This window comes from Cebus imitator, unplaced genomic scaffold (assembly GCF_001604975.1).
Source record: "Cebus imitator isolate Cc_AM_T3 unplaced genomic scaffold, Cebus_imitator-1.0 Scaffold331, whole genome shotgun sequence".
Taxonomy (NCBI): Eukaryota; Metazoa; Chordata; class Mammalia; order Primates; family Cebidae; genus Cebus; species Cebus imitator.
In genome coordinates, this window is record NW_016107646.1 from 813,060 (window position 1) to 834,404 (window position 21,345).

Here is a 21,345-nt window from a genome sequence, read left to right on the forward strand (position 1 = left end):
ACCAAATCAGAGGGACACACATTACAGCCATATAATTTATCTTATCTCTAACACCATTTTGATTGAAGAATGTTAGTAAAATAAATGACATGATTATCCTGTGTTTGTTTCTACACAATGTGTTGCTTAACTACATACCAAACCTCTGATTATGTTTCTAAAAGAACTACTCTGATCACAAGTAGTTTAAGAAGCCAAGAAATCTAGGTGCTTCAAAACAACTAATTATATTCATGCCTGAAATGTCATGCCTTAGACTGCGGGAGTACCCAGGAGATGTGGAAAGGGCTGGAAATGAGAAGCTACAATGCCTGAACTTTATAATCTGAGTCGAATGAGTCAACATATGTCTGAATGTACAACAGCTGAGTGCCAGAATAACAAAGAAATTCATGCCGTTAGTTAAGAACCTCAGATATGTGAGCAAAAAGGTTATCTTCACAATAAATGAGATAAATGAGAAAACACTATAAAACTACAAAGAAGTAAACAAATATAGCCGTTTCCTGATAGCAAACATAGTACACAGGTAACAAGATAAATAAAATTTCAAAATAATTTCTGAAAAGGAAATAAAAGAAATTACACTAATTTATAAAAGACATTACAAATAAAAGCAAACAGTACAATGTGATAACACCATTACTGGCCATGAGTCAGTATCTAAATCACTACCTGACTGTGTGACTTTAGTAGTATTTTGTTTTTGTTTTTGTTTTTCCAAGTGAAGAGGTTGAACTGGATGTTTATCAGGTCCCTCACTGGGTATAAAAAAACCCTGGCACTCTAACTGCCTAGTAATTAAAGGGTAAAATTATACTAAACAAATATAAAATGGCTAGTTAGAAAAGGGATGGAGAAGAGGAAAAAGGGAAGGATAGAAAAAGGTCTTTTAGATGTTAATATAAAAATGCAAATCTAGGCCCGGTGAGGAGGCTCACGCCTGTAATCCAGGCACTTTGGGAGGCCAAGGCGGGCAGATCACCTGAGGCCTGGGGTTCAAGACCAGCCTGGCCAACATGGTGAAACTCTGTCTCTACTAAAAATACAAAAATTAGCATGGCATGGTAGCAGGCGCCTGTAACACTAGCTACTCAGGAGACTGAGGCAGGAGAATTGGTTGAATCCAGGATATGGAGGCTGCAGTGAGCCAAGATCGTGCCACTGCACTCCAGCCTGGACAACAAAAGCAAAACTCTGTTTAAAAAAAATATGAATCTAAATTTTTATCACCACTCCCTCAAAAACAAATATAAACTATAAAGAAATTTTGAAGAAAATAATAAATCTAAAGTGAGCCTTGCTCCTATAATATAGTTTCCACAGTAAGCACAAAGTTAAAGTATTGGGAACACGAACTCACACTTCACTCCGGCTCCAGTAGCAATCATCAATCTGGCCAATTAAGGCCAAAGTACCAGCCTGGAAACCAGATTAAGGAAGAGGGTGCAGCTGGTGTTCTGGCAGTTCAAAGCAAATAAGAGAACCAGTTCTATACGGCACTGGGTACATAACAGCACCATTATTATAAATATCTGACCCATTTAACTACTCTATGCCTCTGTTCCCACATCTTAATATGGGAATATTAAGGCTGTTCTGAATCTTAAATAGATTAATATATGTAAAACACTTAGAATAGTGCCTACCACAATTGTAATGTAAGCTATTATTAACCTAAGTTTACGACTGTGGCTCTCAAGAGTAAGCTAGCTTATTCAAGAACACACAGCTAAGAAGGTGAATGTCAAAATTAGAACTCAAGTTTGACTCCTTAGTATATGCTAACCTCACATCACCTCTATGTTTCCATTAAATTTCTGTGGCACATAATTCTATTTTAAGACAAAAGCTGGCCAGGCGCGGTGGCTTACGCCTCTAATCCCAGCACTTTGGGAGGCCGAGGCAGGCAGATCACAAGGTCAAGACATCAAGACCATTCTGGCCAACATGGTGAAACCCCGTCTCTACTAAAAATACGAAAATAAGCTGGGCGTGGTGACACGTGCCTGTAGTCCCAGCTACACAGGAGGCTGAGGCAGGAGAACTGCTTGAACCTGAGAGGCGGAGATTGCAGTGAGCTGAGATCGCGCCATTGCACTCCAGCCTGGGCAACAAGAGAGAAACTCCATCTCACAAAATAGAAGAATAGGAAAATTACAAGGTTAGCTTTGGGTGTCTTGCAGGCCAGAAGGTAAGAAAACACTGAAAGATTAATGGTATTATGTCAAAAGGACATATGAATAACCAAATGTAGGATAATTTGAGCATCAAAATAAAATAATGACTACAACTGATTATAACAAATTGAAAAACATTAGTCTATAGTTATTTATGTATTTATTTTTGAGATGGAGTCTTGCTCTGTCACCCAGACTGGAGGGCAATGACATGATCTATGCTGACTGCAATTTCTGCCTCCTGTGTTCAAGAGATTCTCAGGCCTCAGCCGCCCAAGTAGCTGGGATTACAGATGCCCGCCACCATGCCCGGCTATTTTTCATTACTTTTAGTAGAGACAGGATTTTACCATGTTGGCCAGGCTAGTCTCAAACTCCTGACCACAAGTGATCTGCTCAGCTTGGCCTCCCAAAGTGCTGGGATTACAGGTGTGAGCCACAATGCCAGCCCACAGTGATATTTTTTAAAGAGTTTAAGAAAAGTGGTTCTTTAGAGAAAAATTCTCATGAATACACAGTAACTGAAATAGAGTATCAACATATTGTACCCTCAATGCAATTTAATGATCAATTCAGGCAAGGAGCACCAGTGGATACTTGATATAGTTTGGACATCTGTCCCTTCCAAATCTCATGTTGAAATGTGATCCTCAATGTTGGAGATGGGGTCTGTTTGGGAGATGTTTACGTCACGAGGGTGGATCTCTCATGAATGGCTTGACCCCATCTCCTTCGTGATGAGTGAGTTCTCACTCTATTAGTTCACATGAGAGCTGGTTGTTTCAAAGAGTCTAACAGTTCTCTTGCTCTCTCTCACCATGTGACACGCCTGTTCCTCCTTAGCCCTCTGCCACGATCAGATGCATCCTGAGGCCCTCACTAGGTGCAGAAGCTGGCACTGTATTTCCTGTACAGCCTGCAGAACTGCGGGTCAAAATAAACCAATTTTCTTTATAAACTACCCAGTCTCTGGTACTCCTTTATAATAATGCAAAACGGACTACCACAATACAACCACCACGGGAAAGGTTATGGAGGAAAAGGATACTTGCAGGACACAAAAGCGTTGCCCCGCAGATTACTTAGTAATTAGAAAGAAGAAAATGTACCTTTACTTTAGCTATCTATTCATTACCTTAATTATCAAACTTAACAGCACTAAGAGAACGATAACCTGACAATATGTAACTTCTGACATGATTCAATATGAAGTGTACATCACCAACTATAAAATTCATTTCTAAAATATATAGCCTGAAACTAATCTACTGAGTATTAAAAATATAGCTAGTTTGGCTAAGGAAATGACTTTTTAATTTTATTTAATTTTATCTTGTTTATTTATTTTGACGGAGTCTCACTCTGTCGCCCAGGCTGGAGTGCAGTGACACTAGCTAGGTTCAATGCAACCTCCACTTACTGGGTTCAAGCGATTCTCCTGTCTTAGCCTCCTGAGTAGCTGGGATTACAGGTGCCCACTACCACACCCAGCTAATTTTTTTGTATTTTTAGTAGAGACAGGGTTTCACCATGTTGGCCAGGCTGGCTTCACCTGACCTCAAGTGATCCAGCCACCTAGGCCTTCCAAAGTGCTAGGATTATAGGCATGAGCCACTGTCCCCGGCCACATTTTACTTAAATTGCTACATATGGATACTAGCTATCATATTAAACAGGGCAGATATAGAACATTCCCACCATTACACAAAGTTCTATTGGACAGCCCTGCTCTAGATATAACTTATAGATTATAGAAAAAAAAGAGAATAGAGGAAAAGTTAAAAGGGAAACATTAAGGCAAATCCAGAATATAAGAGATTCTACCCAAAACAAAAACTGGTCCCATTCCTTCGAAAAGTCAATGTCANAAAAAAAAAAAAAAAAAAAAAAAAAAGAAAGAAAGAAAGAAAAAATATGCATGCTACAGGGGCAGAGGAGATGATGGCTGAATTAGATTACAAGAGGCCAAATACAATGTGTGTCAACCAAAGAACTATAAATATGAACAAAATGGAGGTGACACGAGAAAAATCACTGTTACTTTTATTAGATGCTAGTATGTTCTTATTTTTTTTCCAGGATACATACAAAAGTAAGTGTTCAGGGATTAAGTATCAGATACTTCAATACATGAAAACAGAAAGATACAAGAAGAACAGGGAAAGAAAAAGAAAAAAGGAAGGAAGGAAGGAAGGAAGGAAGGAAGGAAGGAAGGAAGGAAGGAAGGAAGGCAGGCAGGCAGGCAGGCAGGCAGGCAGGCGGGCAAGAGAGAGAGAAAGAGAAAGATGATATAGAGAGAGAGAATGAATAACGTCCCCCTCCCACCACTACCACCAAGATGTCCACATTCTAATCCCTAGACTTGTGCATATGTTACTTTACATGGCAAAAAGGATTTTGAAGGTAAGATTAAGTTAAAGGTATTGAAGTGGAGAGATTATCCTAAATTACCCAGCTAGGCCAAATGTAATCAGAAGGGTCCTAAAAAACAGAAGAGGGAGGCAGGAGAGTCAGAGGGAGATGTGAGCGAGGAGAAATGGTCTGCTTTGAATCAGTCTGAATATTGCTTTTAAGATAAAGGAAAAGGGCCATGAGTCACAGAATGTGGGCACCCTTTAAAAGCTTGAAAACGCAAGGAAACAAATTCTCCCTGAGACACTCCATGATAAAAAGCAGCCCTGCCACTACTTCAGATATAGCCTAGTGAGATGTGTGTTAGACTTTGTATTTTGGAAAGCTCCAATATAATCTCCTTTTACGCCACGTCCCACATCCAGGTCACAATGATATAAGGTGTGAGCTCCCAAATTCTTCAGCAACTCCATCTCCATGGGCCTGAAGGTTCAGCCCCCAAGACTGCTCTCATGGGCTGGTGTTGGGTGCCTATGGGCTTTTCCAGGTACATGGTGCACACTGTTGGTAGCTCTATCATTCTGGGGTCTGAAGGACAGTGGCCCTCTTCTAACAGCTCCACCAAGCAGTACTCCAGTGAAGACTCTAACCCCGTATGTCCCCTCTGCATTGTTCTAGTAGAGGTTCTCCATGAAAGCTCCAGCCCTGCAGCAGACTTTTGCCTGGACGTTCAGGCTTTTCCATATCTCCTCTGAAATCTAGGCTGGGGTTCCCAAGTCTCAACTGTTGCCTTCCTTTTAGTTATGAAAATGTCTGCAGCTGGCTTGAATTACTCCCATGAAAAATGAGCTCTTCTTTTCTACCACATGGCTGGGCTGCAAATTTTTCGGACTTTTATGTTCTGCTTCCTCTTTAAATATAAGTTCAAGTTTTATATCATTTCTTTCCTCATGCATATGGGCATGGGTTGTTACATGCAGCCAGGTGACCTCTTGAACACTTCGCTGCTTAGAAATTTCTTCTGCCAGATATTCTAAATCATCAGTCTCAAGTTCAAAGATCCACAGATACCCAGGGCAGGGGCACAATGCCACTAGGTTCTTTGCTAATGCATAAAAAAAGTGACCTTTGCTCCAGTTCCTCATCTCCATCTGAGACCTCATCAGCCTGGATTTCATTGTCCATATCACTATCAATATTTTGGTCACAATTTAACAAGTTTCTAGGAAGTTCCAAACGTTCCCTCATCTTCTTGTCTTCTTAGAAGCCCTCCAGACTCTTCCAGCCTCTGCCTGTTACCCACTTCCAAAGCTGCTTCCACATTTTCAGGTATCTTTATAGCAAAGCCCCACTCCTTGGCACTGGTTTTCTGTATTGGTCTATTCTCACATTGCTATGAAGAAATATCTGAGACTGGGTAATTTATAAAGAAAAGAAGAATAATTGGCTCATGGTTCTGCAGGCTATACAGGAAGCAGCTTCTGTTCTGGGGAGACCTCAGGAAACTTACAATCATGGTGGAAGGTGAAGGGGAAGTAAACACATTTTTTTTTTTTAAAGATGGAGTTTCACTCTTGTTGCCCAGGCTGGCATGCAGTGGTGTGATCTCGGCTCACTGCAACCTCTGCCTCCTGGGCTCAAGCAATTCTCCTGCCTCAGCCTTCTGAGTAGTTGGGATTACAGGCACCCACCACCACACCCAGCTAATTTTTGTATTTTTAGCAGAGGCAGGGTTTTGCCATGCCTCTGCTAAAAATGGTCTCAAACTCCTGATCTCAGGTGATCTGCCCCCCTCAACCTCCCAAAGTGCTGGAATTATAGGAGTAAGCCACTGTGCCCAGCCACAAGCATATCTTCCACGTCCAGAGCAGGAGGAAGAGAGAAAGGGGGAAGGTGCTACATACTTTTAAAACAGCCAGCTCTTATGATAACTCACTATAAAGAGAACAGTACCAAGGGGATGGTATTAAACCATTCATGAGAATTCCATGCCCGTGATTCAATCCCTCCCATCAGGCCCCACCTCTAACACTGTGGATTACAATTTGACATGAGATTTAGGTGGGGACAGAAGTAAAACAATATCATACTTCTAACCTAAAGAGCTATAAAATAATAGGCTTATACTGTATAAGCTACTATGTTTGTGGTAACTTACTACAGCAGAAATAGAAAACTAACAAGACAGATAGTTGGGGGCAGGGGAAGAGAGAAAGAGAGGGAGGAAGTAAGAGAGGAAGAAGTTGTTATCACCATAAAAGGGCAGAATCAGGCTAGAATGGTAGTGCTGTAGTGCCATCAGGATGTGGTCTCCACCTTCTAGTTTACCTTGAATTGCTGGCTTGAATTGCTACACACTCACTCCAAACTTCAAAAAAAAAAAAGGGGGGGGGGGAGGGGAAGGGCCAGGCACAGTGGCACACACCTGTAATCCCAGCACTTCGGGAGGCCAAGGTGGGCAGATCACCTGAGATCAGGAATTCAAGACCAGTCTGACAAACATGGAAAAACCCCATCTCTACTAAAAATACAAAATTAGCCCGGCATGGTGGTGAATGCCTGTAATCCCAGGTACTCGGAAGGCTGATGCAGGAGAATTACTTGAACCCGGGAGGTGGAGGTTGTGGTGAGCTGGGATCTCGCCACTGCAATCCAAATCCACCTTGGGCAACAAGAAGAGGATGCCCTGGACCATTAAAAAACATGCCTGGCCTTTGCAATAGACAAATGCATGTGGTAAACACGGATGAGTATAGCTTGAAGAGTAATCAATAAGATCGTCCAACCATTTACTCTATTCCAGTAACCAATTTCACCTGGTAGCCTTCTGATCAAAATTTGGATTCCTATGTAAAACTGACTCTAGACGAGAATATGGTGATGAACACCTGTTTGCTTGAGGGTTAAATATCTATTTTTAAAGCAATACTGTAAATTGGAATTTAGATTTGTATACCAGTGAACTTAGTTAATTTAAGTCCATGCTAAGAGATGGATCCATATTTATTATATTGGTGGATCAGTCTTGAATAATAAATGTTGCTCTCTGTGATGTTGTCTAGGTAGCCAACTGATGTTCCTTAGAAAACACACAACCCTTCTGCAAGCATTATGCTCATACTCCATCACTGACTACCTAAATTTCTACCCTGACAAAGAAGAGGGCTCTGCCAATAACAAAGCATACTAAGTTATATATCTCAGAATAATGAAATAAGAGTGAAACTTTTCTAAGAATAGTGAATAAAGTAATATTTTAAATGTTAAATAAGTTTGGAGATAAGGCCTTTTAATGTTTAATTTTAGAATAATACTAGGCATTTTAACAGCACAATAACTCCTCAAGAAAAGGAGTATGGTTTGGATGCCACTTAAGCCATGAAACTTTTATCTCAGCTATTTAAATAAAGTATCTCATCTGAAATATGGTACAATGTATACTTTACATTGCATTATCTATAGCAACAAATAATAGATCATAAACCTTTACATATTATAAATGTACAAAATGAAAGATAAGACTATGTGTATAAATACTAGAACTACTAAATGTTTCAGAAAAATAAGACTGAGTACAAAAACATCAATAAAACAGATTGAAAAATAAAACTGATTAATTGCCTTGCATGTATCAGACAACTTAAGGGAAGACAAATGTCAGAAATAACTGACATATGTTAGATAAACTAAGTGCATGTATTATCAAAACAATTTCAGAAGCACAATAAAATTAAAATCTGTTAGAAAACTTTCATAATATCTTAGGAATAAAATAGCAAATGAATCAGAGCTTTAAAGGCCAGAAAGAAGAACCAATACCCCCATCCAAAGGGACTATCCAGAATGTATCAAAATGTTTCAAAACAGAAAAAACATATGATTGCAAAGTAGGAAAAAAGGAAATAATGAACAAAAGATTCATGAAATGTAACTTAGTATAATTTGACCATAGGATAAGGGAAATAAATTAATACTAGTCATTAGCAGCTTTTGTATCATCTGGTAAAAAGAGTTCCTAGGGCAAGAAGTTCAAGACCATGAAGTACTATTAAAAGATCAGAATATTATATGCAATATTCCCTAGTTTCATTTTACCAAAGTACAACAATAATTCAAGTCAATCCAAAGTAAATCAATAGCATCCATACCTACTATCAGGCTCACTGTTACTATCTGCAGGGCCCACGGCAAGAAAACAGACCCAAGGTCGATGGCTTAATACTTTATATTCCCACCTTTGACTTCTAAAACAGTGCAACACACACGTCATAGCTCCATCCCAATCTCCCCGCCACCATATGCCACCCTTGCAATAGCTGTGTCCTATCTACCACTAGCCTGGTACAGTCTGTCCTAATGAGGAAAAGAAGGGAAGATGCGTGCATAAGCTCAGGACCATTTAAATGGGGAATCCTGGGATCTTGGGTATGCGGAGCATGATCTATGAGGGAAAGCTACGGCCTCTGGCACAGGGATGTAGCATGGCCCATGCAGGGCCTGAATGGGAGCCCTCTAAAGCATAAATTTTGGGCAAAGGCTCCAGTTACCCAGGCCTAGTGCCTGTAATTGGCATACTATCCTTAAAATTATCATTTAACATAAAATCATCCTGCTTAAAGTTAAAAAATTATGTCACATTTTACAACAAAAGGGCAAAGACTAAGTTGTTATAGAATCTGTGAATGTTAATCAAGTAATCAAGACACAGCAAAATATAAAAATACTCATTATAAAGAACACATCATTCAACCTCCAGTCTTATCGAAGAGAAACTACAAAACTTAAGCAGGTGTTTACACAAAGGCCTATAAACTCAAGTTGATACAAAGAACTAGGTTAAAGCTAAACAAGCAGAGGTCAGCACAGAGCTCCTATGACTAAATTACGATAAAACAATAAACTAGTCCTAAGATAGCAATAATATGATGCAATAAATGAGGCTCTGGTCCAAAAACAGTATAATGCCCAGTACAAATCAATTTCACAAAAATCTATAATAGAAGTCAATGTAAATTAGGATGAAGGAAATCAAAATAAATAACAAAAAATATATGAAGAACAAAAAAGAAACAAATGAAAATATGAAAAGTTTATAATAAAAAAAGACACACAGACATATATACATATCAAAGTCTACAAACAGAAAAAAAAAATTGATCTTGGAAATTTGGTGAAACTTAAGAGTAAATAGTTAAATTTTAGAAAGAAAAGAAATCTGTCAACACGGTCCCTCATTTTCTTGCCTAGGGAAAAGAAGGCTTAATCTATAGCTTTGGCCAAATACGACTGCCAGATAAATAAATAAATCATCAGATTCTACCATAAGTTAATTAAAATGATTTTTAAAAATCATGTATTAGTTTCTAACTCCATACTTCTTTAAGACAGCCTTATAATTCACAAGCAACCACCCAATTCCAAACCCTATGCCAGTGGTTCTTTACACTGGCTATATATTAGAATCACCTGGAAAGAATTCTGAAATTTCTTATTCCCTAGACCTGGCCCAAAGAATCTGGTGTTGTCTAGGCATAGGTTGGTTGTTTTTTAAAAAAATTTCCTATACAAGTCTAAGGTGTATCGAGAGTCAAAAATCACTGTATGAATCAAACAGTATGGATCCAAACTCCCACTATACATTTAGCACAAGTTTGGGGAATAAAAACTTACCATTTTTAGAGACTGAGAGTTCATAAAGGGAAAAATGGGAGAAAACTATGAAAACTAATTCAGGGGCCAACTCTAGGCAACAACAATCAAACTGTTTCCCTTGCTACATACATAAATACATATATAGTATATAAAATACATATAAATGTACATGTAAGACATTTACATATTTATATATGTATGTATATTATATTTTATATTTCATCTAAAATTCCATAAATTAAAAAACCATTGCTATTTAAAAACTGTGTGTAACTTCTGCTTCTAGGAAGACAGAATAGATGTACATTTTCCTATTCCTCTCATTAGGTACCACCAAAAACCATGAGCATTATGAATACACAAGCATATGAAGATCTGGGCTGGGCACAGTGGCTCATGCCTATAATCCCAGCCATTTGGTAAGCTGAGTGGGGAGGACTGCTTGAAACCAGGAGTTCAAGACCAGCCTAGGCAACACAGCAAGACTCAGTCTCTACAAATAATCAAAAAATTAGCTTGGCATGATGCTGTGCACCTGTAGTCCCAGCTGCTTGAGAGGCTGAGGTGGGAGGATCACTTGAGTGGAGGAGTTTAAATGATCTTAGCTTTGTCATTAGCTAGCAGTGTGACTTGAAAGAAGATGCTTAAACTGCCTGGGCCTTACTGCTATTCGAGGATTACTGACAAATTACCTCTGGTTTCTCCTTCATTTGACTTCCTCTGTACTGTCTCTCCCACCACACACACACACACACACACACACACACTCTCTCTCTCCCTCTCTCTCTCTCTCTCTCTCTCTCTCTCACCATAGTACAGATCAAGAAAGGCAGCAAAGAGGAGCAAAGATCTGGAAAGCAGGCACATTTTCAAAACTGACATTTGTCTTGTGCATCCTCCCACTTCCCTTTTCCCTCTCCCAGCCCCACCTCTGCAAGTCCCAAAACCCCAGCTGTCACTGCTGGCTATGCTCCCAGAAAAAGCCCAAAGTATGTTTCTCTCTAACCTTTCTTCCCTCCCTCCCACCTATTAAAACTTCGATTGTTGAGTGTATCTCAGTTCAAGGAGAGAAAAGGCAAACTGATTAAGCCTTTCCATAATGATGCCGGGATGAACCTTAACTCTCTTATCTATGCTTAAACCTCCCAAGTGTGTTTGGCTTATAAATTGAAATGAATCTATTTGGCAAAATTTCACGCAGCATGGAAAAGGGATAATTTGGGGCAAGGAAATTTTCTTTTTTCCCTATTTTAAAGTTGTGAGGAAAAAAAAGAAGTGTTTGTCAACAAAGAAAAAACATCACAGAAGTTCAGAATACTATGCTTAAGGGTTCTTTTTAGGAGTACAGGCCTGCACAGGATGCTGAAGTCGGGAACTTATGAAAGCAAACATGAGGAAGCAATCTACCCAACTATAACCCTGAAAACAGTGGTTCAGACCCATCTACCAGGTTATGGTAATGACTCTCTTTTTCTCTTTCTTTTATCACAGCAGCTGCCCCTCACCCCGCCCCCTAGACGCCCCCCTGATAAAAGGAAGTGGGGAAAGAGGCGGCAGCCATAAAGGCAGCAGCAGGAGTGAACTCTCCACCTTAGTTATTTCCTGTTAGCAGTGGAGAAAGAGGATCTGCAGCCTAAAAACCTTAACAGAAGCCTTAGTATAAAAGCAAGAAAATAGCCATAGATAGAACGACATGAAAAAGTGACTATACAGGAAAAGGTGCCAATAAATGAGAAAAAGGGGAAAAGTATCACTGAAGGAAAGAAACACTCTTCCCTCCCTTCCCAAAAATGGTAGAAATACAATCACGTTTCAGAGCAGAGATCAGGAAAGCTTCAGCCTACATGCCAAATCTAACCAGCTGCCAGTTTTAGCAAATAAAGTTTTATGGGAACACAGCCACGCTCATTCATTTATGTGTTGTTTATGTGGCTGCTTTCACATTATAATGGAAGAGCTGAATGACTGCAACAGAGACCATATGACTTGTAAAGACTAAAATATTTATTATCTGGCCCTTTACAGGAAAAAAGGACCTCTTTAGGAGGTCAGGGGTAAGAAGGGGACTGAGATGAAGCCATCAGATTTGACAATAAGTGATCTCTGGCAAATATGAAGAAACAATTTTTAAAAAGTTTAAAAGAAAGTATATATATTTTAATAAAGTAGAGACAATGAGGATAAGGTATTCTTCCAAACAACAGCTAGGAACAAAGAAAGACTACATGCAAGCCTGCATGGGAAAATAAGAAATTTTCTTGATCGCACCAATCCTGTTCCTCTTGGAGTCACTCCCTCTTGAATCACCAACCCAACAGCCTCCCAAACTAGAAAATTCAGAATTTTGGTAAGCGATTCTAGCTCCATGCTGCCTTTTATATCCTCAGTTCCAGGTGCAATGCTTCACATACAAAAGATCGTTTGTTGAGCAAAACAATTTAAGAGTACAGAATGTAGAGAGAAAAAAATTCTGTCCCCGCTTCATACCTGGAAAAACATTCCATGCCACCTCTAATGGCTATGTGGCTTGGACTCAAGTCTTAAAAGTCATCATAGGCTGGGTGCAGTGGCTCATGCCTATGATCCCAGCACTTTGAAAAGCCGAGGCCGGCAGATCACTTGAGCTCAGGAGTTCGAGACCAGCTTGGCCAGCATGGTAAAACTCCATCTCTACTAAAAATACAAAAATTACCTGGGCGCAGTGGCAATGCCTATAACCCCAGTACTTTGGGAGGACGAGACAGGTGGATCACTTGAGGTCAGAAGTTCAAGACCAGCCTAGTCAACATGGTGAGACCCTGTCTCTACTAAAAATATAAAAATTAGCCAGGCATGGTGGCATGTGCCTGTAATCCCAGCTACTTGGGAGGCCAAGGCAGAAAAACTGCTTAAACCCAGGAGATGGAGATTGCAGTGAGCCGAAATCATGCCACTGCACTCCAGCCTACGTGACAGAGAGTTAAAAAAAAAAATCTGGTTATTTAAGAAAGCCTGAGATGACTCCCCTCTCTCTTGCTCCTGCTATCACCAGGTGACATGCTCATACTCCCACTCCCTTCATCCACGAGTAAAAGCTTCCAGAGGCCTCACCAGATGCCAAGCAGATGACGCACCATGCTTGTACGACCTGCATAACTGTGGGCCAATTACGCCTCTTTTCTTTTTAAATTACCCAGCTCAGGTATCTCTTTATAGCAATGCAAAAACAAGCTAACACATCAAAGCCTAAGATTTACATCTATGTTTCCTACTAAAAATTTGATAAATTTAGCTGTTAAATTTAGGTGTCTGGTGCATTTTGAATGAACATTTTGATAAGGTATGAGGTAGGAGTCTAATTTCATTCTTGTACATGTGGACATCCAATTGTCCCAGCACACTATGTTGTTTTAGCATCAAATGAAAAAATATATAAGATAATTTGATACTACAAATATTTGTGGTTGTTAAAATTCAGGTACAAAGCAAACAGCTCAGTAGAATACTACAATGAAAATATAACTAAGTCTCCTGTCTCTAGTTTCTCCTTCAATACCTGTTTTATATCTGTTTAAAACGTAGCCCAGTAATGCAACAACTCTGCATAAAACTAAAGATACCTACTGCTGACAGAATTAGAATTTCTGGAAATTCTAAGACAGAACTTGTACTGACTTTTCCAGTTTATACAAGCTATCCACAATCCTTGGCTCATAGCCTCCTTCCTCTCTTTTCAATTATCCAGGCTCATCTCTTACCATTGTTCCCAACCACTTGGTCTGACCACACAATGTTACTAGACACATCCGATATGAAGGTCCTCTTGAAGGATTCTGTAGATTACTCACACTAGACGTGGTTTTCTTACCCTGGGGGTTCCCTGAAGCACAAAAAATTTTATTTATTCCTACATTCAAGAGTCCAGCAGACTGCCCAATACAAACCAGATGTTTAGTAAACACTTGCTAAGTTAAAGGAATACACAGGCAGGCATGGTGGCTCACACTTGTAATCCCAGCATTTTGGGAGGCAGAGATGGGAGGATCACTTGAGGCCAACAGTTAGAAACTAGCCTGGGCAAAATGGCACAACCCTATCTCTACAAAAGTAAAAAATTCTTAAATTAGCTAGTCCTGGTGGTATATGCCTATGATCCCAGCTACTCAGGAGGCTGGGGAAGAAGAATAGCTTCAGGCCAGGAGTTCAAGATAGCGGTGAGCTATGATCACACAACTTCACTTTAGCCCAGGCAATAAACGAAGATTCTGTCTCTACTCCCCTACCTCCTCCAAAAAAAGGGGGGAATGTGCCTATAAATGGAAGGCAGTAATGAAGGTAAAGGAATAAAAGAGACCAAGGTGACAGGTTAGAAAAATGTTAAATCACCTTGTTTGGCAAGATGAATAATCTACATAGGGGGATGTCTACATAGGGGGATATCTATATAGGGGGATGTTGAGAGAAGGCTGGAAACCTGGATGGGACAGCAAGAGTAAAGGCCAAGTGAAGAATTTGAACAGTGATAGTTTTTTAGTGTAACTTGATGGATTTTTAGACACAGATTATACCAAGTCCCTTTTCCTCCAATAACAGATTTGTGACTTTGGCTATATTATTTGACTTAGAAAAGATTCAAGTACTTCATACACAAAATTAGACTAATCCCTTTAGTATGACAGGCTCGGGCGATAGGCCCATCACCCTAGACACAGAAGAAAAAAATAAAATAATCATGCTATAATAAGGAACCTTGACAGTCATTTACAAGAGTTGTTTATCAACTTTTGAGCAGTGAAATTTATTTTTCAAATAAACTTATACCAGAACCCTAGGATAGAATCGTTTTTTAAACCCACAATAATTGAAAGGGGCATGAAAAAAACTGGAGACCCCACATACCCACCTTCCTTCCTCTCACACACATTAGTTCAATCAAGTGAACTTCAAATCAAATACGGGGAACCCTAAAGCACCACTTTAGAACACGGTCAAAAGTTTACCAGTCTAGAGGGATCAAGGTAAAGTGATACAATCAAGACTCCCCTTTGTGGCAACTGATATAAAAATAAATGCTAGGGGGGAAACATAAAATAAGAAGAAAAGATGGAAAGGAAGGTCCTACTGTAATTTTCCTGACCTGACCAATGGAAGGCATAAACTAGGATGGTAGTATTAAAAAGACAGAAGCCAAGCAACTCTGACATACAGAAACTATTTTCACTTTATTTTCTGTATTATTGAGGGGAACCATGCTGATCCAGGGAAGACTGCCCTTCCCAAGGCTAGCTACTTCAGCTCTCACAGAACTCTTATATTCTGGGACTATTAGGATAGTCCCCTGTTCTAATAATCATTCCAGGGCCACATATCAAACAACTTGGGAGCTGTTCTTACACATGAGTACGCTGAAATTATTAAAATCAGCCAATTCTAAGCCTCCTTAACCTGCCTTGCCTGTTCCTTCTCACTAAAATCATGATAAAAGCTCTTCCCCATGATTTCCCTAGCTATTTCTGCCTCCTAACCAACCCTGGTGCTTCCCTACGAGCACTGAGTGGAGCATAGCCCTGTGTGGTGTGCCACGCCCTCTCCACTTAGAAACTGTATCAGTCTTTTCAATGGCAGTTGTCTCCTGACCTGTTTGTTTCACCATATTTGAATAATAATAGAAACCACATTTTAAAAAGAGTTCAGAACCAAGTACCAAACAAACAGCATGTACTGAGAGAATAAAATGTGAGATATTAAGAAACAGCCAGGCATGGTGGCTCATGCCTGTAATCCCAGCACTTTGGGAGGCTAAAGCGGGGAGGACTACTTGAGCCCAGTTGAACACCAGCCTGGGTAACACAATGAGATGCCATCTCCACAGAAAATTTTAAAAAATAGCAGGCGTGGTGGCACATGCCTGTAGTTGTAGCCACTTGGGAGGCCAAGGTGGGAGAATTGCTTAACCCTGGGATGTTGGGGCTACAGTGAGCTATCTTGGCACCACTGTACTCCAGCCTGGGTGACAGAGGAAAACTGTCTCACAAAAATAAAAATCAATAAAAAAGAAAGAAACAGCATGAAGATGAGATTTTTCTAGTTAATGAGAGATGCTAAAGCAGAATTTTTGTTTCGTTTTTGAGTCAGAGAGTCTCACTCTGTTGCCCAGACTGGAGTGCAGTGGTGCAATCTCGGCTCATTGCAACCTCCACCTCCCAGGTTCAAGCGATTCTCCTGCCTCAGCCTCCCAAGTAGCTGGGACTACAAGCGTGTGCCACCATGCCCAGCTAATTTTTTTTGTATTTTTAGTAAAGACAGGGTTTCACCGTGTTAGCCAGGATGGTCTCGATCTCCTGACTTCGTGATTGGCCCACTTTGGCCTCCCGAAGTGTTGGGATTACAGGCGTGAGCCAAGTCGCCCAGCCACTAAAGCAGAATGTTTTAAGAGATAAACCTGACACATAGTAAATATTTCTTTTTTTTTTTTTTAATTACAACACATTGACTATAAATATGTTTAACATCATTTCTTATCTTCAGCATCCAGATATCTGGGCCAAAAACCTAAGCCAAAAATCCTTGACTCTCATTTACATTTCATATTTAGACATTCAGAAAATACAAATATCCAGAATCTGGCCACATCTCAACACCTTTACCTTTACTACCCTAGTCCAAGCCACCATCATCTCTTACCTGGACTACTGAAGAAGTAACCACCTCACTATTCACCTAGCTACCATTCTCATCTTGCTATGACTTCTTCTCAGTGAAGAATGAGCCCTTTAAATCACACATCAGACCACACCACTCCTCTGCTCGAAAACTTGCAATGGTTTCCTGTTTCACTCAGAGTAAAAGTTAAAGGTCCTGCCATGACATATGAAGGCTTTAAGTGATCCGGTCCCCTTCCATCCCTCTGATCTCATCTCCTAATTCTCTTACCATCTTACCCAGCTCCAGCCACTTAAACCTCCTTACTGTTTCTAAAATATCAAACACACTCACATCAGTTTCCTCTGACCAGAAGATTCTTTCCCCAGAAATCTGCATGGCTCATTTACTTAGCTCCTTTACATCTCTACTATAAATCACCTTATTAGACAGGCCTCTCTTGACCATCCTATATGTAATATCACAGATATATCTGTCATTATGTATCCCTCTTACCCTGCTTTTCCTTCACAGCAGTTATCAGCACCTGATACATTACAGTTTTGTTTTTTGTTTTGTTTTGTTTGTTGAAATGAAGTCTCACTCTGTTGCCCAGGCTGGAAGACAATGGTACGATTTCAGCTCACTGCAACCTCAGCCTCCCAGGTTCAAGCGATTCTCCTGCCTCAGCCTCCCAAGTAGCTGGGACTACAGGTGCGCAACACCATACCCGGCTAATTTTTCTATTTTTAGTAGAGACGGTTTCACTATGCTGGCCAGGCTGGTCTCAAACTCCTGACCTCACATGGTCTGCCTGCCTCAGCCTCCCAAAGTGCTGGGATTACAGGCCTGGGCCACCACGTCCGTTTTTTTGTGTGTGTGTAATTTATTGTCTTTCCAAACTATAAATAGGCACCTAAGAGACTAGAACTTTGTTTCATTCACTGCTATATATCAATGAGTGCCTAAAACAGTGTCTGAGCAGGCATTCAATAAATATGAAATAAATTAATATAGCAAGAACTCAGTCTTTCTGAGGGATTTACACTAGTACTGCTTAAAAATCCATAAATCTAGCAAAGAGACAAAACTGAATCACTAGTGGTAACATGTAAAAATGTAAAAATAAAAATGTAGCCTTCTAAGAAAGATGGAAGACTTGACAGTAAATGATTAACTACCAAAAGAATAAAGTATAAATGAGAGATTGGCAACCATGTGAACTCACTTCAAGAGAATAACACCTACAAATGAACATGTGAAAAACTTTATAATAAAACTACATAATTAAGCACAGAGAATAAGACTATCTTGCCAAGATTTGCTAACTTGGCAAACATCCATATTATACTCAGCTTCCCCAATTCCAGATACAAATGGAATTGTGAATTTGGCAACTCACTGGAGAGAAAGACTACATTACAGTCTGGGTTCAAATTAAAGTTACCTCATTCTTCTCAACTTAGATCTGACCCAGAAGAAAATTTTTAACAGATTCTATTGGACAAGTGCCATAGTATAGTCAGTAAAGTTCAAAATTAACATTTTAGATGTTAACCTAAATGATTTGTTTCTCTAAAACTAAACTGTACTAAAAAAATATGAATTATAAGATGAATTATTTTAAAGAATATTTTGTCAAAGAAAAAGCAATTTATAACACTAGTCCTTCCCTCATATTTTGATTTCATTCATGTAGTGCCTCACCCAGGGCTGCACACATGGTAGCACTCAAGCTGTTCACTGATAAGAGAGAGATAATATTCTTTCCTTCAAGGTTTATTCAATATAGACATGTCCACTTCAACCTTCCCAGTTATTAAAAAATGCAAATGAAAATTATGTACTCCAAATTTGTATATAAATGTATTAATCATTTATTTAATAATTAGTATATCATAAAACATAGTATTAGATACTAAAGACACAAAATAAAAATTGCACATGCTGCTATCAATAAATTCATAATGTGGTAGAGAAATCACACAAACTATAATAGAAAATGATAACTTCTATGATCTTGGTATACACAGGATGCAAAGGAAGCCCAGAGGAAAAGTTCCCAAAACAGAATGTATACAAGAAAGATGGGAGAAAATGCAGGCACAAAGTAACACAGAGAAGAGGGCAGAGGAAAATCTAATGCTACCTACAAATGATCGTATGGCTAAAGCAAAGGAAGTATCACACAAATAAAGATGTACGCAGAGCCCAAGGCCTTATAAGACACCCTTAAGAATTTGGCTGTTAATGGGGAGGATCTTAAGTCAGGAAGTAATATGAGCTGTGTTTCATTTTAGAATGATCAATCTAGCAGTATCATGAAGGTTACTTCGGAAAGGAGATTGAGACGGAAGATTATTAGATCAGTTAGTGCTGATCCAGAAGAAGGTAGAATGGTGGCGGCAGTGGTGGCTTTGGCAGCTCGGGACTGAGTGCAAGTAACATAGAATCAACACAATTCTTCAGAGGCTCTTCAGGTTCTCCTGTGTCTTTCGGTCAGCAGTCACAGTCCATTTGTGGAGGAACGTTGGTGTTACAGCAATGGTGTTTAATAAGGAATTTGATCTTTACAGAAACTCTTCATGAACAAGGTTAGACAATACAAATCTAAGTGACAGACATCTGGAGGATCTGTTGATACTGATTCAGAGTACTACCAATCCAGAGTACCAGCAGGAGCTGGAGAGGAAGCTTTTTAATCTCAAGCAAGTGTATGGTAAAGCAGACATGAATACATTCCCTAACTTCAAATTTGAAGATCCCAAATTTGAAGTCATTGAAAAACCCCAGGCCTGAAGAAATAAAGTAAAATTAATCTAGTAAGTTGTCAAGGGTTAGCTGTACAACTAGCTAGAAGTTTGAGAATAAACATACATTCACAAATGTCAAATGTTCTTTTAATTTTTATTCCAAATAAATTATTTGGTCATTTGGAGTATTAAAAAAAAAAAAAACTGGAAGGAAAAATAAAAAGGTGGATGAAAAGAAGGGGATATTATTTGAGAGAAGGGGATATTATTAAGAAAGTTACGGAGTTGGGAACTCGTGAATAATGAAAACTTGAATCAGCTCAGTGGTAGTGGAGCTGGACAGGAAGGAGGGAAGGAAACATCAACAGGACCTGGTGACTGATTACAGGTAGAAGATGGGACCAGGCTCAGTGGCTCACACCTGTAATGCCAGCACTTTGGGAGGCCAAGGCAGGCAGATCACTTGAGTCCAGGAGTTTGAGACCAGCCTTGGCAACATGGTGAAACCCTTTCTCTAAAAGAAAAAAAAAATTAACCAGGGGGGTTGGGGTTATACATGCCTGTAGTCCTAGCTACACAGGAGGCTGAGGTGGGAGGATCACCTGAACCTAGGAAACAGAGGTTGCAGTGAGCAGAGATCATGCTACTGCACTCCAGCCTGGGTGACAGAGGTGAGACCCTGACTCAAAATAAAATTAAAAAGGCGGAAGACTGGACAGAGGGAGGATACTCTTGGTTAATGGCACCACTATCCAACCAGTTGCTTCAATTATATAGCTGGTTCAAATATAAAGGGAGAAACAAGTCTGATGAAAAAATAGTGAAAACAACTTAGAGGTACTCGATTTGAATTATCTCAAAATAATACAGAAAAGAAAATTATATAAGCAGATTATTAGAAATAAGTTTAGAACTCAAGACAGAGACAAAAGCTAGAGGAAAGCCAAGGAATGGTGATATCCTAGAAATCAAAAAGGTAAGAGATTTAAGGAAGAGAGAATGATTACCAATGCCAAACAGTAAAGGTGTCAATAATTTCTCTAGAGTGGTAGGGAAAACACAGCCAAGGTCTGTTCAAGGGTAAATGAGAGGCAACTGGGCAAAGGAAAGCAGCAAGTATCCATTAGTCTTTTTATATGTGGCTCTGAAAGAAACGTATAAGACAGCAGTAGAGAAAAGTATGAGCCCAAAGGAGAAGGAGAATTGTTGGTCTTTTAAGTCAAAGAGCACAGGAGCCTGTAAAGTTCCATAGCAGAGAGGAAACAAGTGAATAGGGGGAAAAAAAAAAAAAAAGAAGAAGGAAGAGGCATACCCTTCTATAATACTACAGCCAGAAAAGGATAAAATGAGGCCGCAAAGTTCAGGCACATGTATATGGCCATTTAACTAGCACATTTTAAGAAATAAGCATGCTGTGCTTAGGCTATCTCAGCACTATTGCTAAATGCTTTAATTGTGTAACTTTTGATACATTCATGTTAGCATATGTAGTAATAATTAGTGTTACTATTACATTTTCTCTATATAGCACTTACTGTGTACAAGGTAAAGTACTAAGTAGCTTTACAAAAATTTATTTTAACCCTCACCAAAACCCTATGAAGAAGTATTTCTCCATTTCATATATGAAAAAACTGAGGCATAGGAAGGTTACACAACTTGCCCTCAAATACTCAGCAAATATAGGACAGAGTTGAAAATGGAGCCCAGACAGTCTAGCTCCAAAGCCCATAATCTTAACCATTAAGTTATGCTACTTCTTTACAGGTAGATAAGGAACACTTTTG

The 21,345-nt window shown here is 39.4% G+C and overlaps 1 protein-coding gene and 1 pseudogene across 3 annotated transcripts in view; one reads left to right on the plus strand and one right to left on the minus strand.

Annotated features, from left to right (window-relative positions):
• The window catches only part of STK3 (serine/threonine kinase 3), a 346,273-nt gene that overhangs the window by 156,713 nt on the left and 168,215 nt on the right, over positions 1 to 21,345 (minus strand). The gene's annotated exons all lie outside the window — the stretch shown is intronic.
• On the plus strand, positions 11,544 to 19,738 carry LOC108286892 (annotated as a pseudogene). The gene is made up of 2 exons (XR_005196403.1): positions 11,544 to 11,722; positions 19,256 to 19,738. The product of XR_005196403.1 is annotated as an ATP synthase-coupling factor 6, mitochondrial-like (transcript).